This window comes from Aedes aegypti, chromosome 3, assembly GCF_002204515.2.
Source record: "Aedes aegypti strain LVP_AGWG chromosome 3, AaegL5.0 Primary Assembly, whole genome shotgun sequence".
Lineage (NCBI taxonomy): Eukaryota > Metazoa > Arthropoda > Insecta > Diptera > Culicidae > Aedes > Aedes aegypti.
The window spans coordinates 158,344,620-158,360,156 of NC_035109.1; the positions used below are offsets into that span (position 1 = coordinate 158,344,620).

General features: G+C 40.1%; 1 protein-coding gene across 6 annotated transcripts in view; it reads left to right on the plus strand.

Moving 5' to 3' along the window:
• Positions 1-8,030, plus strand: part of LOC5574550 (ras-specific guanine nucleotide-releasing factor 2) — a 714,561-nt gene extending 706,531 nt beyond the window's left edge. For all 6 annotated transcript variants that reach the window (XM_021850760.1, XM_021850761.1, XM_021850764.1 and 3 more), the window contains one exon: positions 6,315-8,030. The gene's annotated coding sequence lies outside the window, so the exon portion shown is untranslated. The remainder of the gene's footprint in view (positions 1-6,314) is intronic.
• Positions 8,031-15,537: the final 7,507 nt, after the last annotated feature.

Consider the following 15,537-nt stretch of genomic DNA (forward strand, 5'->3'; position numbering starts at 1 on the left):
TTTTTTTAATAACAGTCATCACTTCTTTTAAATCAGTCTCCCAATTTTACACCTACTTGGACTGCTTCAGTCATAGTGGTGGCTTTGAACATTTCATCAATCATTAGATTCAATTGTTCAGTTAGCAAATTAAAATAAGAGGCAGACATATCACTTGAAGTGGGTACTTTATCTGATGATTTTCCATTAGAATTGTTGGTAGACGAAGAAGCGGAGTAGCAGTTTCCTGTGGCGGCAGGGTTTTTCCATTTGATTTGGAACAATAGGAATGGGTACTCATAGTATGAATAGGGAAGATGTTTCAATTACCTGCTATGATATCGGCAAAGGACTTTCCTTGAGTAGATACATTCGAAAATGAACGATTCAAACGGTACCCGATGGATTTACATTAGTTTGTGTATGAGCATGATTATTATCTTCCCGATGGGTACGATTCCTAATCAAGCGATCGTTAACTGAAAAATGAGCATTGTTCGAAACTCTACCAGGGAAATTCCGGAAACGACCGTTATCGTAACTGATATTTTCTTTTATCTGCCTGGCACGAGCCTCGATGACTCGCCTGCGCGAAGGGCATGCCCAAGAAATTGACTTATGATTGCCCCCGCAATTGGCGCATATGAACTTATCGGTATCTTCCTTAACTGGACAGACGTCCTTAGCGTGAGATGAACCTCTGCAAATCATGCATTTAGCATCCATGCGACAATTTTTTGTACCATGACCCCACTTTTGGAACCGACGACACTGTGTAGGGTTCTGGTAATTTCCTCCAGGTTTCTTTAAATGTTTCCATGTCACACGGACATCGAACATAAGCTTTTTCTAAAGCGTTGATATTATTCAGATCTTTTTTGTTAAAGTGAATTAAATAATATTCAATTCCAGATTGGATTCACTTTTTCATAATGATTACTTAGACTGGGAAAAATCCAAGTAAACCATTTATTCCATTTTTGATCTCTTCAGGTGAATTAAAATCAGTTGATAGACCTTTCAAGACGACTTTGAACAAACGTTCAAGTAAAAAAAAGTAAAAAAATTGTGCTTCTTCTCTTCAAGATGTTTGAGAAGAATTTCGCGATCATTAAAAGTTTCCATCAAAACGCGACAGTCTCCTTTCTTATCGATTTGGAAGGAAACCTTGATTTCCCTAATGGAGTACAAGATCTCCTGCCTAAATCCCCCAAATTCGGAACAACTGACTATGATATGGGACACTCTTTGCTTCCTCACTTGAATCAAAGAGTCTTGGCTAGAGGCTGCTTCGATTTGATGTTCGGAAATTTTGTCTAAAGCTTCGAACAATAGGACTGAATGCTCATTTTGATGCAATTATCAACATTAACCATTTCACCCTTGTTTTAAATCCCACTTTAGAGGAAGTTTTGATTTCACAGATTCACCCTTGCTTTTGTTTGTGGATGCAACCATGTTTTGTGAATAAATGATCGGAGACGTGATCATCTAAGAGGTTTTTCCCAAGACGGTGTCCATGAAGCATTACCACCACTAGCTTTCACTAACGGATCCAACGAAAAATCGAAGGCACGGGTCCTAACAAGGATCGTAAAGGGATCAATAGTAGAAAAATAGTACTGAAAAGTGCTATTTTTGTAGTACTAATAAGTACTGTTCTATTGCTTTAGGTAGTTTAAAAAAAACAAGAACAGAGAGAATTTCTGTACGCACAGCACGAAGGTACGATGTACAATGAACTAGATTCAATCTTCTCTTGACACCTTTGATCGACTTTGGATAGGGATTGTTAGATATTAAATTGAACTACCACTGTATCTGAAATCTTACCCAGACTGAAACATTTCAGCCTCGCACTTCTTTCTATTATTCACTTATGCCATTGAAATACAGTTTTAGTTTAGAACAGAGTACTGATCACATGTGCAAAGTCTCCGTGGTTTATCCGAAAATCGTCATTTTGCCAGCAATTCTCCCATCCCGAAGATTACCACGGCCGAATGTAATTCTCGTTGTCGGTTTATGTGATAGTGCCAAAATACGTCGATCTGCTAGATTGAAGCGATATTCTCCCAACCGTTTGCCTTTCCACGACCCATTGTCGCTGAGGTTGATGTGAACCTGTATCGAGCAAACGGCCGCATCACACCCCGTAAGAACCCGTTCCCGTCCTCGCTGTGGCCCCCAAAACATCAAAGTCAATTAACCACCCGTCCAGTGCCATCATCTGGTGCCGTGACCAGGATTTCTGGTCCTCCCGTTCCCGAACACGTGCACAACATAACCTCCTTTCGATTTCGCTCTCCGTCATAAATCTCTCCGGAGGCTGTAGCTGGTTCCTGATTATAAATATACAAGGCCTCTAATAGAGAGGTACCAGGTGAGTACCTCTCCAACCTGTTTACCCCCAGTTGTGCGGTACTTCCTGGATCTTTTTGATCTTTTAGCCCGTCTATCGATCAGCGACGTCGGAACGAGGCTCAGCAATGGTCGACGAAAAGCGCTTGAAGGTCAAGGAGGTTAAGCGGCGGAACGCGATCGATGTCTTCAGGCGGATGGACATATTTCTCGCCAGCTATGTTCCTGAGCAACACCAGCGTGAGATTGCTCCTCGTTTGGACCGCTTGGAAAAGGTATGGGAGATTTTTGAAGCCGTGCAGGACGAATGTGAAGAGCTGGATGAAGCGGAAGAATCCGTGCAGAAGAATTTGGAATTACGTGGTCAAGTAGAGGCATTATACTTTCGCGTTAAAGCTGGTCTTGTTGCAAAACTGCCACCAGCACCTGTTCCAGCAGTACCAGGACCTTCATCGGCGCCGATTACTCCGTCGCCACTCGCCAACGTCAAGTTACCTACCATATCGCAATACCTGGCTGACTTTCCACGACACCTTTTTGTCAATGATTCATTCATCGACAGAAATTTCCCAGGTGCAGAAATTTCATTATCTGCGTGCTGCTCTAAAGGGTGAAGCGGCCAGTTCGATCCAGTCGATCACGATCACAGCCAACAATTACGCCATTGCTTGGGACACGTTGGTCAACCGGTACTCCAACAAGGCCATTCTACGAAAGAAACATATAAGGGCCTTGCTCAAGTACCCCAAGATCCCAAACAACAATGTGGAGGCGCTTCACAAGGTCGTCGATGAGTTTCAGCGCCACACCAAAGTGCTAGAGCAGCTAGGTGAGCCAGTGGACCATTTCAGCTCTATTTTGATCGAGTTGCTGGAGGATAAATTGGATGATGCTTCGCTCACAGCTTGGGAGGAGTCGATTGCCAATGATGCACATCCCACCTATGACAAGATGGTCGACTTTCTGCTAAAACGAGCCCGCATTTTGGAGACAATCGCCATAAATCGTCCGCAGCATTCTGTCGCCAAGCCGGCGGCTCATAATTCCGCATCGAAAAAGCCAAATCAACCCCGTATAAGCACTATGGCAGCGGCTGAAATCCCACCGAAGACGTTCCCGATTTGCCCAGCATGTGACAAGCAAAAGCACTCAATATTCGACTGCTCTGTCTTCAACGGCTTGGACACCAAAGGCCGTTTAAAGGTGGTTACCGACAAAAAGCTTTGCAGCAATTGCTTCCGCAGCGACCATTTTGCCCGCAACTGTCGCTCCAAATATTCCTGCAAACACTGCTCCAAGCGACACCATTCCATGATCCACCCGGGACCATTCGAGATTGCTTCCGAAGGAAATTTTTCGCCCAATATCGACGCTACGCTGCCCAGCACTTCCAGTGTTACCACCGCAGTGGTAGCAGCACCCGTACCAGAGATTGTGACCACGGCTAAATCATCCAGCACTAATGTTCTCCTCACGACCGTCGTGCTGATCATCGTTGATGTCTACGGCCAAGAGCATATCGCTCGCGCTTTGTTGGACACAGGCTCGCAACCCAATGCAATCAGTGAGCGATTGTGTCAGCAGCTTCATCTCCCCCGAAAGGTTGTCAACGTGCCGATTGCTGGAGTGGACAGTATCGTCACTAATGCGAAACACGAAGTTCGGGCAGAAATTCGCTCTCGAATTGCTAATTTCAACGAATCTCTAGATTTCCTTGTTCTGCGAAAAGTGACCCATGATTCGCCATCCATGTCGTTTTCCACGTCACAATGGAGACTTCCCGATAATCTTCCGCTAGCTGATCCCGACTTTCATACTTCCCGAAAGGTGGACATGATTATTGGCGCCGGTCATTTTTACTCGTTCCTGCGGGATGGAAGGTTCCGCTTGCACAACAATGGTCCGTTACTCGTCGAAACGGTATTTGGTTGGATAGTATCCGGGAAATTTGAGGCTATTAGTGATAGCAATTCTCAACCTACAGTTACGTGTCATGCGGCGACCGTAATTTCTATAAGCGATCAGTTAGAAAGGTTTTGGCAAGTGGAGGAGCTGTACGGATCAAATTACTCCATCGACGAACAACACTGCGAAGATTATTACCGAGAGACCGTTTCTCGCGATCCAACCGGTCGGTACATCGTGCGCATGCCAAAACACCCCGACCACGACCAAATGATTGGTAACTCCAAGCTGGCTGCGCTCCGCCGTTTCCTGCTATTAGAGCGAAGACTCTCCAAGGATAATACTCTGAGGGCGCAATACCACGACTTCATCAGGGAGTACGCATCCCTTGGGCACATGAAACCAGTTCCGCTGCACGCCAAGGACGATCCGAAGGCTTGCTACCTTCCGCACCATCCGGTTCTGAAAGATTCCAGCTCCACTACGAAGGTGAGAGTCGTTTTTGATGGGTCTGCGAAGACGAGTTCAGGACACTCTCTGAACGACTCCTTGCTTGTCGGACCCGTCGTCCAAGACGATTTGTTTAGTCTGGTCATCCGATTTCGGAAATTTGCGATCGCTTTCGTGGCTGACATCGAGAAGATGTACCGCCAGATTGTGATGCACGAACAAGATCGTCCGTTGCAAAGAATTTTGTGGCGCTTCGACAGTACGCTTCCGGTTCAAGAGTTTGAATTGAGCACCGTTACTTACGGTTTGGCTCCATCTTCGTTCCTCGCTACACGAACGCTCCTGCAACTTGTCGAGGACGAAGGCACCCCGTTCCCGCATGCAAGCACAGCCATCAAGAAAAACACTTACATCGACGATCTACTCGCTGGAGCCGACAGTATTGATGACGCAATTCAGCTCCGTGTTGAACTCTCTAATCTGCTACAAAAGGGAGGTTTTCGTCTATGTAAATGGTGTTCGAATTCGCTCCCGGTCCTATCCGGACTTCCCTCTGAGCTGCTTGGGACACAATCGTCTGTGAGGTTCGATGCCGGTGAAATAATCAAGACCTTGGGAATACGCTGGGATCTTGAAGCAGATGTATTTCGTTTCGATATGTCTCCCATGGTGAAGAACCAACCTGCTACCAAGCGCAATATTTTATCAGCAATTGCGCAATTATTTGACCCGCTTGATTGGGACGACGAAGTATCGCCTGACTTGCAACGAAAATGGCACCAATTCTGCGAGCAACTTCCACATCTCTCCAACTTCAGCATCGACAGATTTGCGTTTGTTCACGGCTATTGCTCTGCGGAACTGCACTGTTTTGCTGATGCGTCGGAAGTCGGTTATGGCGCCTGCATGTACATCCGCTCCGAGGACCATGAAGGACGTGTACATGTGAGCTTGCTCGCTTCCAAATCGAAGGTAGCCCCTCTAAAACCGTTGAGCATCCCTCGTTTGGAACTGTGTGCCGCTCTGCTCGCCGCCCGCTTATATGAAAAGGTCATCTCTGCGTTAGATATGAAGTTCTCTAGGAGCTTCTTCTGGTCGGACTCAACAATCGTTATTCAGTGGTTGAAAGCCCCCCCGCGGACGTGGCAGACGTTTGTGGCTAATCGTAAAAGGTACTTATTCCATTTCTACTAAAGTTAGAAATTACATATACCGATTTTCTGTTTTTTTGGGTATAACTATAATCCAAATCCTTCATCAAAATGACGCTTAATAATGGCTCAAGGTTTCAAGTTCAAGGTTTACCATAAAGCTGCTATGTTTTATAGTTCATGAGAAACCACAATTCTGCAAGTCCAAGTTTTTGCCTCATAATTAGAATTTATGCTTATTATTATTTTGAACTCCAACATTTTTGGTAGCTTGAAAGCGTTTCAAGACCTTTTATGAGCTGGGTTTATTAGCAAATTTTACTTCGATTCTTTATACTTAATAAAAAGCTGTATCGAAATTATATTCCAACAACCCTTTCGACCGCTCCTTATACCGTTCACGCCGCTGATCGTTTTGATTGGTTGAATAAAACACACTAATAAATTTCATTTCTTCTTTCTTTTCAGATTACACAAGTCCAAATTCTATTCACATAAAATGTTACAACATCAATCAGCTTTCCGATTCCAAGTCAAAAATTTTTAACAACATCTTAAAATAGAAAAAAAATCCTTTTTCCTACTCATATTCTACTTTAGCTTTTCAAATTTCATAAAACGAAATAAGAAATCCAGTATATTAGACTCTTTTGCCTTGATCTGGTTATAACAACTGTATGGACATAATTCTTCAATAAAAATGCATTGCATCAAATTTGTAGGTTTAGATTCAACTATATATAGAGTGTTATGCTGGCCATAACTCAATATTGGACTTATGAATACGTGTACTAGGTATAAACAATAAAGAGTAGTCGAGTGACCCAGAAAATAAAATGATAGAGCATCTAATGTTTGTCTTGTTCCGACCTGGATAGCACCTGTAGAGGACGACATGGGAGTTATTTTCTACTGAGAAAAGTGAGACACAAAAACAATTCTACATATCTAGCAAATGACTCAATTTATAAACCAACTCTAGAAACGAAACTCAATGTTAACCTCTTTGTTAGTTTTTTCGTCAGAAAAACGTCAGTCGGACGGGAAAAATAAACTTCCCGATGGATTTACTAACATTCCTCAAATCTTCTTATGAGCACAATAAAAATCAAACCTGGCACGTCGGGCTGCCACCTGCATGAGCAAACATCGCAGGAGTAGAGTTAGATGTAAGGAGCAAAAGAAAACTGTTTTCCATATCTTAGTCATTTGATCGGCACTTTGCGGTAGAAAATTAAGAGAGAAGAGTTTAATAAATCAGATTGATATTATTCGATTGTTGGAAAAAAGAAATGTGGCCAATTCATTAATGCGATAGCCCATTAGACTTGGTGTTATCGTTGGATCTCCGATTGGTAGGGTGTATTCTTTTGATGTTGGCTACTATTACAGAAAGGACAGAATTGGAAACAATTAGATTTGAATTTCCAAGAGCTTAGCCGAACGTCGAATGCGGAAACAAATTGTGATGTATTACCTTTTACCTATTCAACATAACGTTTCTATATCTTACAAGATTAACAACTCACAAACAAACAAAAATTAAACCGAAAAGATCTTATTCATCAAGTGTATCAAATCTGCTGGACTGATTGAGAACAATCCTTAGCATAAGTACCAAGAGGGTCCCTTTTACCTGTTAACTGTCTGTTGAAATGTTGATATGAAGCCATTTGTAGTTAAGGCAAATAAATATTTTATTGATAGTTGATAAAACATGAAATCCTAATCGAATGAACATAAGTCAATAACGTTCGATATAAGCAAGCACGAAAAGAGCAAAGCCAATCAGAAATAAGAACACAATGTAACTTAGAAAAAATGTGTATAAAGTAAAAAAAAGCAAACTCTTTCGAAGCGTCAATACCAACAATACAGAGCAAATCCACCATCGCTGCGCTAAGCACTTCAAACAAAACAATCAATTTTACAAATAACAAACATAGTTCTTGAAATCCTATTTTACATTTGATCAAAATAATGATAAACAATTTGCCCAATTGAAGTAACAAGAAAACAAATAAAAAAACATAGAATCATACTCTGCTCTAGCAACTACTAGTTAAATGGAACATTATCTAGAAGCAAGTCCATTTTTGCTCAATCCTACATTCCACGGAATGGAATAAAAAAACATGCCAAAGATAGCAAGCGTAGAATGTTAAAAAAGACACAATAAAATGGTAAATTTATCTTTCCTGGAAAATAAAATTTCAACCATACTTTGAAGAGCACAATGGTTCATTGATCCGAAACTGTCCCAATATCTTCAGCAACTAGATGATCCTTCTTAACTCGATTTAGGTAAGTTCAATAAGCGTGAACTCCAATGACGTAATATTACGTACGCGAAATTTATATGTTTTTGAAGCACCTCAGCTCTATTTCAATTTTATTTTTAATTTAGCTATCTAAATAATAGTAAATCCTTTTTGAATGTTCTTGAGGGTTTATTTTAATTTAAGTTGGTGAAAAACATTTATTTAATACAATATTAGATGAGAAAGCATAGCTTGAATTGGTTGTATACAGGGATTGGATCCTGATAAAATTGAGAGAATCTCTCGCGTATCGCTCTCTGTAACAATCATAATATGCTGCACATTATGAGAGACTGTTTATCGTATACTGCTACAACTTTGACCAGATTGGGGGATAGTAGTGCATTGGGCCTTCCTTAGCCGAGTGGTTAGAGTCCGCGGCTACAAAGCAGAGCCATGCTGAAAGTGTCTGGGGTCAATTCCCGGTCGGTCCAGGATCTTTTCGTAATGTAGATTTCCTTGACTTCCCTGGGCATAGAGTATCATCGTACCTGCTACACGATATACGAATGCGAAAATGGCAACTTTGGCAAAGAACCTCTCAGTTAATAACTGTGGAAGTGCACATAAAGAACACTAAGCTGAGAAGCCGGCTATGTCCCAGTGGGAACGTTAATGCCAAGAAGAAGAAGAAGAAGTGCATGATAAAAACCCTCTAAACATGCTCCAAACCTGGAGGACACTATTGCTATTGGAAGTTCGTGGATTGTTATTAGAGTTATGAAATTGGTGAATGAACCCTTGAACTGTGAAAGTACCCACTGAGCTAAGAAGCATGCACTGTCTCATAATGAAAAAGAAGAAGACAGTTGCCAACAAGATATTTCCAAAGAATAGCAGACATATCAAAGAAGGGAAAATGTATGATGATCATTTACCGACGAATTCCACGCATCACTTACTACCATTAGAGACGCATGCATCCAAAAGCCAAATTATTTTTTTAAAAGTATGATTTACATTTTTGCCCGCAAAATAAAATACTGGCTCATTCGAGGTAGTGGTATTCGGGGTAGTGGCTGTGGGGAAGTAATGAATAGAATTCAAATTATCAAGCAGGCCTACAGAAAGTATGGAAAATATATGGTAACAGAATAACAAACGTAATGTCAGTTATTAGTCTAATCTTAGCTCGAGAAGACGCTACCTAATTTAGTAGTTGTAGAATAAAGGTGAGGATAACAAGTAATTTTGAGGAATTATTAATATAGTTGTCTCCGATGGACATGGGCGGAGATGACGGTTGACGGATTCTGATGGAAATAGGCAGAAATCCGTGTAAAAGGTCTCTGATGAACAAAGGCAGAGAACCAAAAGTATAGATTCTGACGGAAATGGGCAGATATCTAAAATACAGCTGGTCTCCGATTAGGCAGAGTTTACCTACCTGTTAAAAAAGGACGTTGATTTCGCTAGAGGCGATAAAAGAAATAGCCCAGAATGTATTAAAATCACTAAGATCCAAGCATTTACGCTAGCTATAAAACAACAAGGAGTGATTCGATTTTGTCATGTCTTAAAAAAATAATTTTTTTTTCTAATGTGGATCGTCTTATACTTACAAAAAGAAAAATTGTGACAATAAATAAATCGTCAACATTAAACCTTAACACAAATCTTGCTTCGATTAAGCTATAATAAAATTATAGTGCGGGCACAACATGGCAGAAGGGGGTGATTCCAAATGTAAAGCATGCCAGCCTAAAATGCTGGAAACAAAATAAAAGTAATATGAGTTTTATGATCGGAACGCTAATTCCTGCTGTTGATTTCATTTTGCAAGATGTTGGAAGTTGCAAAAATCACAAGAAAGCGAAACACTGCAAAACGCGTAATGTACATGTAATGTAATATTTATGATATGGAATCTGCCACTGATAAGATGCGAATATGCTTTTATTAAATGATCGTTCAGTGCTGACGGAGTAATTCTACACAGTGGGTGAAATCCAGTAACTCACCCTTAAGTTCAACTCAACTGCAAGAATCCATCGTGTACGCGACCTACAACGAAGTCTGCGTCCTCGTCCGGATTCTCTGTTGACCGGCAACGCAACCGACCCATCGCAGCCTGCCGTGCTCCATATCCGCGCTGACCATCAGCAATCATATACATCGTATTTGTGGTGTTGATCGTCAGTCCGCTGTTTCCCTCCTGAAAGGCACGAATATTTCATCTACTCCTCGGCTGTCAATCCCAATAAATCGATATCGTCCGCAAATCCAAGGAGTATACAAGGACGAGTGATGATGGTACCGTTTTTCACAAACGCTCCTTCGAGCGCTTTGTTCCAATGTCTTCCTGCTTTAAAACATTTAAAGTTACGAACGATTATGAAATCTTGTCCATCACTCGTACATATGATTTCGATTCTTCAAGTGTTGTACGAATCACAATCAGCTTTTCCGGAAATGTTCAGACATAATTTGCTACAACTCGTTGTTCTTCACTGATTCATACGCAGCTTCTAAATCCACAAACAGATGATGAGTGTATAAGTTGTACTTTCAGAATTTATCTAGTTTTTAACGTAGAGTAAACATTTGATCCGGCGTTGATCGGCCCTCTCGAAAACCAGCTTGTTATTCACCAACGAAGGACTCCTCCAGCAGTCTCAATCTATTTATTCCTCGGTAATTGCATCCGCTAGTTGCTGTACTTTTTTGTATAAAGGGCAAATGAGACAATCCAACCAACTAGAAGACATTTCAATACAGAGTCAGAATTAGGGCGAATGTGAAAACTAATACATTGTCAGTAAAAATCGGTTTGAACTTTGGGGAATGTAATTTTAATTCTATATTATGTTTCCGATCGATATAATCGCATGATTCATTTTTGTAGGATCCATTACAATATTACTTTAGTAGCAAAACATTTAATTTATTTACATATTAGGAATAATATGTTCAAATGAAAAAAAAAAAATCCATCATGCGCCATTCATCAAAATGTAGAGCTGTTGCGCCCCTCGGTTTTTCGTCTTCTTCAATTTGACAACAGCGATTCGCCTTTTGACCTCGTCCTTATAGTTTGACTATCATCAGCTTCGCCGTTTTGCTACGCTCTCTCACACGAACCTCTATCACTATAGCCCTTTTGCACACTCAGTTTGAAATGCGCCCTGCTGCTACACTCAATCTCAAATGCGCCCGGTTACCACAGGGGAGGCAGATGGGCGAAATTGACATCAGAGTTTGTATCGAAAGAGAATATCAAATGCGCCTTTATGTTTTTCTCACTTATTTCGTGAAAAACGTTACTAACAGATGTGCATTATATGATTATAATTTACCAAATATACTGTTAGGTGAATAAAACTCAGTTTGTTTACATTTGTAAGTTAGGCCGTTATTCTGGTACTGTAATGATTTGTTCTTTCTCGCATTTCCTTGAAATTATATGATGAAGAAATTCGTGCAGATTTTCATTGACGAGTTTAAAAAGCTTAGTCCGGAGATCGTCCTTTCCAGCAGCCTTGTTGTTCTTCACCCTAGTAATAGCTCACATTACCTCAACTAGCATCGGAGGTTCAACAGCGTGAGTATTACAGATTACAGTACATTTATTCGAATTAAAATCATTACGTGCTCATGTGTATTTTTTTTTCGGAATCAGAGCCATTCTTCGTAATTATTTATGGTAAGAGGTCACCAAACCAGTAGCAAGTAAATCAAATAGTACGAACATGCGTTCTATTATCGCGTAAAATCCGCCAATGTCTAACCAAATTTCTTCACATGAGACACGAAGCTTTTCTTAAAAGGTATACCAATGCTTAGAATTTAGATTGGAGGTGAACATTTGATTTACGTGGATATTCAATGCCATCCAAAGTGATAAAGTTCTATTGGAATAACGAATCGTGAGTCGAGCAAAGTTTAAAAAAATCATTGAAAAAGTTATTACTTAAATAAACTATATTGCGTATGGATCAATGCACGAGTTCACCAATTTGACGTTTGAGCGGTGCCGAATTCATTCGTTACCATGGTCACGTAAATAACACGGCACCACTAAAACGTCAAATAATGAACTCGTGCATTGATCCATACTATAAAAAATGGAAACTAAACACTTGTCCTAATTCAGAAAAGAGTAGAAATAGGGAGTAATGTGGGGAAGTAATGAATAGAATTCAAATTATCAAGCAGGCCTAGAGAAAATATCGAAATTATATGGAAACAAAATAACAAACGTAATGTCAGCTATTAGTCTAATCTTGGCTCGAGAAGACGTTACCTAATTTACTACAGTGGCGTTCGGGGTAATGAACTAATCTACGATGACGTCACGCTGCAACTTCCAGCGAGAAGAAAACCTTTACTGCGGGCCGTGTTTACAAAAAATGAACAGTTTCGCTGCACATTCATCCACTCAGTGTTCATCCGGTGAACATTCATTCACTGGATGTTGGTCCGGATGTCATTTTATGTGAACACGGCCCGCATTTACTGCGGAAAAGAAAAAGAAAGCCGACAATAAAAGAAGACCGTGGATAAGTCCATGGGAGCGAGCCTCACAGAAAGGGGTGTTCCATTAATTACGTAAGACAATTTTCGCGATTTTTCAACCCCCCCTCCCCCCATGGTAAGATTTTTTGTATGAAAATTAAAAATAAATTGTATGACGCGTAAGAAATCTGAAACCCCCCCTCCTCCCGTAAACCCTTACGTAATTAATGGACAGCCCCAAAGATCGCAGTAGGCAGCGCGCGCGAACGGTTGTGATGAAAATTGATCTGTACCGTTTTTATCGTCTTCGCAAATTCAGCTGGTGAAACGGCTGGTGCAGTTCTTGAAAAAAGTGTCTATTACGGAAATTAGTTGGTTTATTTCGCATGCGTTCTATTCGGCAGTGCATCGTTGAGGCCCAAGCAAAAGATGAAGACGCATCGAAGCCGGACCTCAGATTTTCGGGAGCGCAGGTCAGGAGCTGAGAGAGAGGAGACAGCTCACTGACAACCAGAGTCTATGAATGGAGAGTTGCGCAAAGAGAACTGGCAACACGTTTCCCAATCACAAATCATTTAATTATTCTGGCCACCTATTTCATTGTGTGCGCTTTCCCGTGACTTCACTCAAATGTACTCTCAATTCGAATGTTTTTTTTTACAAAGTCGCAAAGAACAAAATTAAAATTGAGCTCTGGTTTTGTAATTATAAAGTAATAACAATGAAACGTTTAGTAGCAAATTGCAACAACACATACGACAAACAGCATGAAGTCAAAAACATTATCTTTTTCGGTTTCTGCACGACGAGCAACTGTAAAACAGTGAATTTCTCTTAGTCGTTTGAAAACTATATAATAGTTTGAAAACTATTATATAGTTTTCAAACTATCCAATTTTGTATTTAGTTTATTAAATTTCAGTTGCTTTTCAACTATGAAATGGAGTTATATATTTCCACTGATGGAGGGAGATTACTTACATTACCGTTACATTACATGCAACAAAAAAGGGGTTCATTCACAAATTATAGGCCCCAAAGAACAACTATTTTGTGACATCATCATATCACACCGCAACTTAAACCGTGGCAATTTTTTTTTTATTTCGTCACGATAACAATACTTCTCTCGCCCCAAAACGTGTTTGTTTATTTTGCTCGATAGGTTGACGATTTGACGGTTCAATAGGTAGACTTGGTTTCAGTCTTCACGCAACTCTTCATTCATAGACTCTGCTGACAACTGGCTTGTTTTCTTGGCTTCTTTGATTTCTTCTTCTCATGTTTTGGTTGTGCACAATGGTTCGGGAGCACAAACTGGGTCAAAACCATTTTCACATTTCATTTGTTATCAAGAAGATCACAAAATTTAAAAAAAAAAACCAATGGCAATTTGAGTCGAATCGACAATATTTAAATAATCAACTATTGTATATGCGGTAGCACAGGAAAACAACCTGAATTTTCAATCACATCCAGTTTTAGTTTGGCCAAATTTTGACGATTTTTCACGCTCTGCCCTTCGAATGTGCGGTTTTCCAGTGACAGTTGATGACAGGTTCCCTTGACTTTTGGGAACTCGAAATCTAAGCCAGCTGTCTTCTCTCTCTCAGGTCAGGAGAACCGGATAGTACGCACGTACGAACTTCAAATTTTTACCTGATTTTTTGGTTCTCCGAAATTACCTGGAAAACCATTACCCGGAATGCAATTTACCGGAAGACCATTTACCGGAAAACCATTTACCGGAAGAACCATTTACCGGAAAATTATGTATCCATTTCTAGATTTTTTACATTTATGTCCTTTTGATCGTTTTACGGTCATTCAGGTCAGTATGTTGGCTTAAAAATATTTAGAATGACCACCAACGATGGACAGGGGAGATTCTTCCTTCAAAATACTTAAATATCGAAGAGGAGTCTAAGATATCTTCATACTTGATCATGTCAATATGCACCATCTTCATATATTTGCATTTCATAGATGATTCACCCTTCTTTTAAAAATAAGTTGTTCTTTCAACTTATCTTTGCAGCTTGTCTTGGCTAATTTGGCTAAATTTGGCTATAAGTATGTTACTTTACTTCTTATGAATAAGCAATGATTAGAATTTTCAATACGATTGGATGTGCTACTTTTCGCCGAGTGTCAATTCACCGAATGCCGTTTCCGCAAACGTCAATCAACTGAATGCAAATCCCCCGTAAATCCCTTTTTCTTGAATGACCCATTTGGGGTCATCTGTTATTCATCCTTCTTTATTTGGTTGGCGGTTCTTTCAAACAAACGTGCGTCTAAGCCACAGCGATTTTCATCGCATCGGTCTAGATCAGTGCTTCCCAAATTTTTTCAACTTTCGCCCCCGTGAGGCCAATATTGATCTTGAATCGCCCCCCTGATAAATGATTCAAATATTTTAATAAGGACAAAAATGTCTTCGACTTGCATATCCAAAGAATCATAATACAATAACTATTATGCACATTTAAACTTATTTTCTTAAATATCGGTAACCTGGGCTGTAAATTATAATATCGATTTTAAAAATATCTTGCGTACATTACAGGCTACTAATTTAGTCGGTAAAAGTTTGGTCCAGTTTCAAATTAACAAATGTAATGTATTCATAGGCGCCTTGTGATGTAATTTGGGGCAAAGTTATCCAAATCTGAACCAAAATGCAATGTTTTCCAACGCATTTATTTTTATATCAATATGTCATATTTGGGTGAACTGCAATGATTCTGTTCGCAATTGTTCGTTTTTGAAAGATCTGACCCCGTGAATTGTGATTTATCTGCTATTTCTAAAATTACTGGAATAATTTTCAGAAATTGTGAGCGTTTATAACGCTTTTCTTCATCCAATCCAAAAACTCTGAAATGTCTATGAAAATCCAGAATGTTTTTCAA